This window comes from Sinohyriopsis cumingii, chromosome 18 (assembly GCF_028554795.1).
Source record: "Sinohyriopsis cumingii isolate HCF-2022 chromosome 18, ASM2855479v2, whole genome shotgun sequence".
Classification (NCBI taxonomy): domain Eukaryota; kingdom Metazoa; phylum Mollusca; class Bivalvia; order Unionida; family Unionidae; genus Sinohyriopsis; species Sinohyriopsis cumingii.
In genome coordinates, this window is record NC_142978.1 from 65138150 (window position 1) to 65147443 (window position 9294).

A 9294-nucleotide genomic window follows, 5' to 3' on the forward strand; every position below is an offset into this window, starting at 1 on the left:
CATAACCGAATTTAATGATGCTTTCAATGTCAGGCTCTCCTTTTGATGCAACAGTTTATTTGTTCCAAGGCATATATAATCTAAGTAACTTTTTCAATATATATGACTTTGTCGTACAGCTGAAAAGGTAGTACCGGGATAAATAATATATTGCTACTTTTCGAAATTTATGTTAACTTGTACAAAGATGTGTTGTGATGTGATGTGATTTGGATTTTTAACGTAGCTCTAACAATTTTTCAGTCATATCGCTACGATGTCTGCAATGTGGCAGTTTATAGTGATGTCTAGCACTGGGGCATCATGCCGCAGACATGTAGCATGATGTCCCACCCAGTCACATTATCCTGACACCGGGCCGACCAGTCCTAACACTAACCTCTTAATGCCGAGCGCTAAGCGAGGCAGCTGTTAGTACCGTTTTTGTAAGTCTTTGGTATGACTCGGCCGGGGATCCAACCCACGACTTCCCGCACCCGAGGCGGACGCTCTAACCACTAGGCCAATTTACAAGAGTTTGCGGACATTCCGTGAAGAAATATGACTTGATTGATAACTCTCTCTCTCTCTCTCTCTCTCTCTCTCTCTCTCTCTCTCTCTCTCTCTATATATATATATATATATATATATATATATATATATATATATATATGAATGTGTAATTGGCTTCCCTGATGGTGCCGCTGTCAGCCAGTCGGGTCTCCTGGAGGCAGGCAATGTCGATGTTCAGTCGGGAGAGTTCTCTGTCAATGACGGCAGTCTTCTGTGCATCGTCGATCTGCTGTAGGTCAGTGGTCAATCCAGGACACATGGTCCTGATGTTCCAGGTTGCAAAACGAAGAGTTGGAGTCTGTTTATTTCTTCTTTTAGTCTTTCCTGGTGCAGAGTTTTGTGGCCCACTTGTCGAGATGGTTCTCTAAGCTCCACGCACCCAGTGAAGCAGGCAGGCCATGGCGGGCAGCACCTTACTGACTGGGGGCTGCCCAGCTTGAGGCGGGCGGTAGCTGTCCAGTGAGACCTGATGATCTCTCCCACCGTCAGAAGTAACCCCTGGCGCCAAGCTCTACGCCAATCGAGCTTTGACTTAGAACCGGTAAACTGCTACTTCTCGTGTTGTGCCGACGCCGTACGACGACGCTGGAGTGTCCTCTCCAGTGGAGCTATGAAGCCTGGGCAGGGTGGTATGGAGAATCAGCTGTTGCCCATGCAGCAGATCCCCCCTCTCCACGCAGCTGGTGTGCCCAAGGGAACGACGGATGCCGATACAGCTTGGCACCAACGGCGTCGCAGGAGTTGCCGGAATGACGTTGAAGTCAATGTCATACCGCCTTAGGGACTCCATCTCCGGATTTTCTGTCGGGGTTTACTCCCTTAGCCTTTCCCATGAGTGGGTATAGCCACAAGGCAGCAGAGGTTTGGAATCGGAGTTTTCCTTCTCCTAGATGAGCTACCATCCAAGGTTTACGAGTCCCATCTACCCGAAGCAGGGGAAGCCCTTGGATGAACCTAGGCAGCATGGTGTAGGCTTTGCCGTCAAGAACACGCTAATCGCCTTCATTGAACCTCCATCATCAGGTACTGAGAGAATCCTTGCCCTCCGGCTGTCAAAATCCTTAGGCCCGGTCAACATCTTCAGTGTGTATGCCCCAACCCTCTACTCCACCTACGAGGAGAAAGACAAGTTTTATGAGGCTCTGGATCAGGCAATATCCAGCATCCCCAACAATGAAAGCCTTTACTTACTAGGAGACTTCAATGCTAGAGTGGGAGCTGACCATGAGGCCTGGTCCACCTGTCTCGGTTTTTACGGAAGGGGCAAGATCAACGAGAATGGTCAGCGACTGCTGGAGATGTGCTGCTCCCACAGCCTATGTGTGACAAACACTTTCTTCAAATGCAAGGAGATCCACCAGGTGTCGTGGAGACACCCACGTTCACGCCACTGGCACCAGCTAGACCTCGTCATCACCAGGCGTGCAGAACTGGCCAGTGTCCTCCTTACCCGCAGCTACCACAGTGCCGATTGTGACACGGACCATTCCCTGGTGGCCAGCAAGGTGCGAATATTACCCAAGAAGCTGCACCACGCCAAGAAGAAGGGTCACCCACGTATCAACACCTACTGTGCAAGCAACCCAGAGAAAACACAGCAGTTCATCAGCAAACTGAAGGAAGCCCTCACCAAAGTGACACCTGATGACACCATTGATTCCAAGTGGTCCCATATCCGTGACTCTGTGTACAAATCAGCCATCACAGCTTACGGGAAGAGGGAGCGAAAGAATGTCGACTGGTATGAGGCAAACTGGGAGGAGATGGAGCCCATGACTGAGGCAAAGAGGAAAGCCCTTCTGGCATACAAGGCTGCACCTAGCCCCAGAACACTACAAGCCCTCAGGATTGCAAGGAATAACGCCCAGAAGACCGCCCGCCGCTGTGCCAACACCTACTGGCTGAACCTTTGCAACAGTATACAGACAGCTGCTGACACCGGGGATACAAGAGGAATGTATGAGGGTATCAAAAAAGCGACAGGCCCCCCCAGCTACAAGACCGCCCCCCTCAAGTCCAAGACGGGCGAAGTCATCACAGACCAGGGGAAACAACTGCAGCGATGGGTTGAGCACTATCTTGAGCTATATGCAACCCAAAACAATGTCACTGGAACTGCCCTGGACGCCATTCCAGACCTGCCTGTCATGGAGGAGCTAGACACACAGCCCACCCTGGAAGAGCTCGGAAAAGCCATCGATTGCCTTGCCTGTGGGAAGGCTCCTGGAAGCGACGGCATTCCGCCTGAAGTCCTCAAGAGCGGAAAACCAGCACTGCTCCAGCCCCTACACACACTCCTCTGCCTTTGCTGGGAACAGGGATACATCCCACAGGACATGCGTGATGCCAACATCGTCACTTTGTACAAAAACAAAGGAGACCGTAGCGACTGCAACAACTATCGGGGCATCTCCCTCCTCAGCATCGTCGGAAAGGCCTTCGCCCGTGTTGCCTTGGCACGCTTGCAGATCCTAGCCTCCCGCATCTACCCGGAATCCCAGTGTGGATTTCGAGCCGGCAGGTCAACTGTAGACATGATCTTCTCACTACGTCAGCTGCAGGAGAAGTGTCGCGAGCAGCGGATGCCCCTCTACATTGCCTTCATAGACCTGACGAAGGCGTTTGACATGGTTAGTCGGAGTGGACTCTTCAGACTCCTGCAGAAGATCGGCTGCCCCCCACGTCTGCTTGCTGTCATTATGTCGTTCCACGAGAACATGCACAGCACAGTGTGCTTCAATGGCGCAACATCTGAAGCATTCCCAGTCGTTAGCGGAGTCAAACAAGGCTGTGTCCTTGCACCGACGCTCTTTGCCATCTTCTTCTCCATGCTTCTCCAGTATGCATTCAAGGACTGCAGCGAGGGAGTGTACATCCATACCAGGGCTGACGGCAAGCTGTTCAACATCGCCCGTCTCCGTGCTAAGACTAAAGTCACAGAGGTACTCATCCGTGAATTGCTCTTTGCCGACGATGCAGCCTTGACATCACACACGGAAGATGGACTCCAGCAGCTGGTATGCTGCCTCTCCCATGCATGTAAGGAATTTGGACTGACCATCAGTTTGAAGAAAACAAATGTCATGGCACAGGACACAGACTCCCCTCCCTCTGGGTACAATTTGGAAGTTGTCGAGAACTTCACATACCTCGGGTCTAACATCTCCAGCTCACTCTCCATTGATTCTGAGGTGGGCGGCAGGATTGCCAAGGCAGCAGCAGTGATGGCCAGACTTAACCAGAGGGTCTGGAACAACCCCAACCTCACAGAGAAGACCAAACTGCGTGTCTACCAAGCGTGCGTGCTCAGCTCACTTCTCTACAGCAGCGAAACATGGACCACCTATGCAAGACACGAGAGGAAACTCAACAGCTTCCACCTGAGATGTCTGCGGCGCATTCTGCACATCCAGTGGCAGGACAAAGTACCCAACACAGAGGTTCTAGAACGCGCCAACATGAACAGCATGTTCTCCATACTCAGCGAGAGGCGCCTTCGCTGGCTCGGCCATGTCAAGAGAATGGACCCAGGTCGCATTCCCAAGGACCTGTTATATGGGGAGTTAGCAGAAGGTGCACGACCAACTGGACGACCACATCTGCGCTACAAAGATGTTTGCAAGAAGGATATGAAGACAGCAAACATCAATGTCAACGACTGGGAGAGCTGTGCAAACAACCGTTCCAGCTGGCGTCTAGCTGTCAGGCAGGGAGTTCAAAACGCAGAGGAAAAGAGAAGAATAAAGCAAGCTGAAAAGAGAGCTAAAAAGAAGGATAAGCAAAAGCGTACTTTGGAGCTATGCCATCGTCTCTCGTAGACGGACGGATGCCAAGAAGATTATATATATATATATATATATATATATATATATATATATATATATATATATATATATATATATATATATAAGTCTTTTTTATAATCATTAAACAAAACTCAATGACAATGAGATCAGTACGGGGAAATGATAAGATCAAAACCAGAAGAAACAAATGATCATATTTGAAGTCAAATTGTAATGAAAAGTTCGGGAGTGCTCGACAAATGGTTTATTGATTGATTGATTGTATTTTTACGGCACATCATCACTGTTAGGCTCACGAATAATTGGAACATGTGTATTAAGCCCTTCTTTCCCATGAGCAAAACCACAGCAGTTTCCATAATATCCGTAAATGCTATATCTCCTCTGTCGAAGAATAGAAAACGAGTGGGTTTTTGGACTAAATGAATAAGACAAACACGATGTGAGAAAGATGGAAATTTATGAAATGAATTAATAAAAAAAATATATGATGTAAAAAATGCAATGATTCTCGTATGCTCTCAACATGCGATTGACCCAGTCACTCTACACAACATTCACACATTGAAAATAAACCAAAATATGAAATCAATATGAAGTACAGATCTAAGAAACCTCAGGGACTGCAGATACGCCTCAAACAGTATTCTACACTACAAGAGATATTCATATAATCTCAAACATGAACTCCGATTAAGATTCAAAATAATCGTATGAACACAACTAAGATTCAAAATAATCTTATGAACATAAAAATGCAGTTGGAACAATAATTGAACCAAACGTATGCTTCTAGACTCCTTGTACAGTAGCACGATTCCTTGGGTTGACCCACACTCTTATCGGCCGCTCGCACCCTTTATGGATCCACCACATGTACAGTCATACGTATACACACGTACAGACAGCATACATCACCCTTTTGAATTTACTACATCTACGTCCATGGCACAGTCATACGTACATACATACATACGTATCGACAGCAATATGCCTTAAATACCCTGGAAACTCCAAAAATCTCTAAACAACTTAGACAGATTCAGACAGCTTCAGACAGCTCTAGTCAGCTCTAGTCATATTCACAGTCACAATCACAGTGACTCTCACAATCAGCTACAATAAAACCAAATTGGTTATAATAGTTTCTGTAAAATCTCTAAGTATATGACGAAGTCATCATCGTACAAAATACATACGAAAGAGTTTTGTCAACTGGCAAAATGTAGACATGCTGAAATGCTAAAGACGACTATGTTCTGGTTAAGTAAGAATATGCACTATATTGATACCGTGCGCACACATACTCCCACACGTATACCCAACATTGGGAGTTACATTTACGGTGAAAAAGGCAGATTTTATACAAAATTTATTCATATTTCAAAATCTTCAGTTAGAAGATACAATTTTACTCAGTCTTTTTATTGAAGACAAATACTTCTCAGGTTTGCTTTCATTTTATCATAATTGATCTGTTTATAAACTTCAAATTTTCTTGCGTTGCATTATATTTATTGTGTTTTAAAACTTCAGGTGTAATAGTGGTCATTTTAGTGATCCAAGCTGAAGTCCATAATGATGCATAACATGATTTATTTTTGGTGATTGTTTGACGGTCTCCATTCATTGAAATATTCATTACGCCGAGTTCAATGCATTAAACAAGTAACTAACTTATTCTGGAACAATATCGTTGCCGGAAAACAGTTCCAAAAGTCAGCGAAACGTCGAATATCATTCCTGTGAAAAGTAAAAAATTAGTGGGTAATTCACAATCTAACATTTCCAGTCAGGTCGTCTACTCTCTGTTTCAGCAAACATCATAAAATGACTATGTAATAAATCTTACTCATCTTGTTGAGTAATAGTACTACAGTAGTATAACAATCACCTTCAAACGTCTTGTCTTAAATAATTATTAGAAACTACTGCTACCATGCTTGAAAAGCTGTGTATTTATTCCACAAAAGGACACTTAGCAAGCAACAATACGAGGAGATAAATATAAAATAATAAAGAGATCATGTATCATAGTTTTGAGTATTATTAATTGAGACATGGTTTATAAAGTTGAATATCGTGACGTCTGTATATATAATTTTAATGAGATATGACAACTCACCGTGCTTGTAATTTCTATTTTTTCTTTTTTTTCTGTGCTTTTGCTTTTTCTTTCTTTCTGTGCTCTTTCATTCCTACTACTACTTTGGTTATTCTAACAATCGTGAAATTATGTTTCAATTGATTAAGCATGGATCTGAATCCTTGAGGACACTGTTCAATTGCTTTTCGGACATATTTTATTTTAGCGATATCGTTTCTAATCACTAATATGACCAAAAAAAGGTCCACAATTCACAATTTGAAAACGTTACTGAAGGAAATAAGCTGTGAGTGCTTTGAAGTATTTCATGAGAAAACCTTTATCTTCTAACAGTTTATCATTCACTAGGAAACATTATGAAACATACAAAAAGGGATATTAGGGTTGATAAATTTTCCCCTGGTGCATGTTTGCCACGATAATATTTTTACTTTTAATCTTAGTTGGAAATAATGCAGTGTAGTTCCATTCTAGATCGAGACAACGAATTTAACAAGTATGTACTCTTCATGGTCAGGTCCTTGACGCCATCGAGTGTTCTATATAAAGACGGTTTTATGTAGAGCTGACGTCTGGGCGAAGAACAAATACCGGTCCTGGGACAGAGTTAAAGAAAAAATAATTAAATCCTGATATAGGGTGGCTGTCTTTGGAAAATAAGTGACCTGATGCAAACCCTAGTGTTTATAGCTCTTACGGAGTTGCAAACAACATGGACCCAGTTTTAGTTTTTAAAAAAATACACCGACAAATGAGGGTCAGTGTTATTTGCTGTATATTTTACTCCTGACAAACTATGTACCCAGATCTTCCTGCGCATTATGCGATGTTTGACCTAGGCCAGGGCAGTTTGTCGGGATCGATTCATTAGTGACTTTGTACGGTATTTTATTTACAAAATGTACGACAATTTAATTGCATTCCAATTCTGACATATCTCCAGCAACCCTCGAGTCTAATCAAATATATGCACCCACGTTTCCATTTGACAGATAGACACAGTGTCAAATTGATAATATTACTTATATTCTTTTTCCTCTTTTAATTTTTCATGAACGGTATGTAACGGAAAAGACTGCCAACGGAAACTATTTCGTGCTGGATCAGATAATGTGGCCATGAACACTTTAATTTTAATAAACAACACCCAAACCCCTATCATCACGAGACAAAATTATCAACCATGAACACAAGACTTGAACGAAATTTGTTTTTAAACTATTGCCATACCCGCCACCATGAAAGCACCTTATTTTTACTTTTTAAAAATGAACACCCTATCACACTCCCACCCACACCTACGTCCGAAAAAATAATAACCAATGGCCCAAATCCTTTTTATTTGCATAAAGCACAAAACCACACAATAAATCATTTTGAGAGCATGCGTCCTAGACAACCCATAAATCGGCATAGTTTTTGTTTACACGGCTAGCACCCTACTTCTAACCCACCCCCGAAAGAAAATTGACAATTATAACGACCACACATACAGGCCAGTACAAAATTTTCTTTTTAAAATATTTTCTCCAAAACCTAAAAAGAACAGAAAGAAATATAATTTTACCTGTATGCATCATTCATCAGCTCACTATATTTATATTTAAAATTTTGACAATTGGAATAACATGACTGATATACTAACACCAGAGATTATAACCTTATTACATGAATGACGATGTGTTTCTTGACAGAACCGATCTCGAGTAACTCGTTCCTTCCTTCTTAATTGAGATATTCCTAAGGTTTTAATAAGCAAAAGAAATAATGGCGTGTATTCCACCCTGTCTGAGGTTATAAAGTATTTTGTAAAACTTAGATATGATTAAATTCCACCAATATTCCACCTTGAAATGATTTAACCGATACACCGATATGAAGGACCAACACACATTCATCTACTCATTAAAACGTACACATACTTCGCAAACATAAGGGTGGGAATATACACACACTATACAGATAATAACACTTGTATACTATCACACAAATAGTAGAATGTTAATGAGGGAGGATGAAATAGAAGTGTAACCACCAGTAAGCAACGATAAATCATCCAACTACCCCTAACTCTCTATAACTTCACTATCAACCTCTTATAAAGAAAACGACCACCAGTTTAATCCCTATAACTCTAGCAGGCAAGTATAAGGAGAGAAAGTTTAGGAATATGCACACAACATACACACAAATACTTATATTCTATCAGACAAAAAAGAATAGGAGAGAGAGCTCACACATAATGCACAATCATTGAAGTGGCGCTAAACGTGTTCTGTGAATTATAAATAAATAAATATTGGATACAATTATTCAAATGATTAACATATCTTTTTTCTTTCTTTACAGTTCTGCCAGCAAATCCTGGACCAGCCTCTACATGCAGCATAACTCTGTCTCCCTCTCTCTTCTTTTCAATGATTATTAAGGACAAAAGGCCTAAAATTAGGCAAATCTGCTTCAGATTTCCAGCTTTCCACTTGAGGGATTAGGGGTTGTTCTCTCTGATGATTTTGATGTTTTTGCTGCAGTTCCATGTCAAATTCCATGTGTCAGTCTTCTTGCTGGGCCATTCTCGCCTTTGAGATATCCTCTGCTGCTGACTGTTCTATTCTCCCCGCTAACTCTTTTCTCGTTACATTATTTTTCTTCTTTATTTACATACTTCATCAGATCTTTTGCCACTTTGCTATGAATCAGGGTTCGCTTTGCCAATCTCCAATTGGTAAAAAGGCTAATTTCTTGAACATGTTCCAGGAAGTGCTTGAAATTGTCTAAGTGAATGGAGGCTTCAAAAAGTCTTCTCTTGATGGTGGAATACTTTTTGCT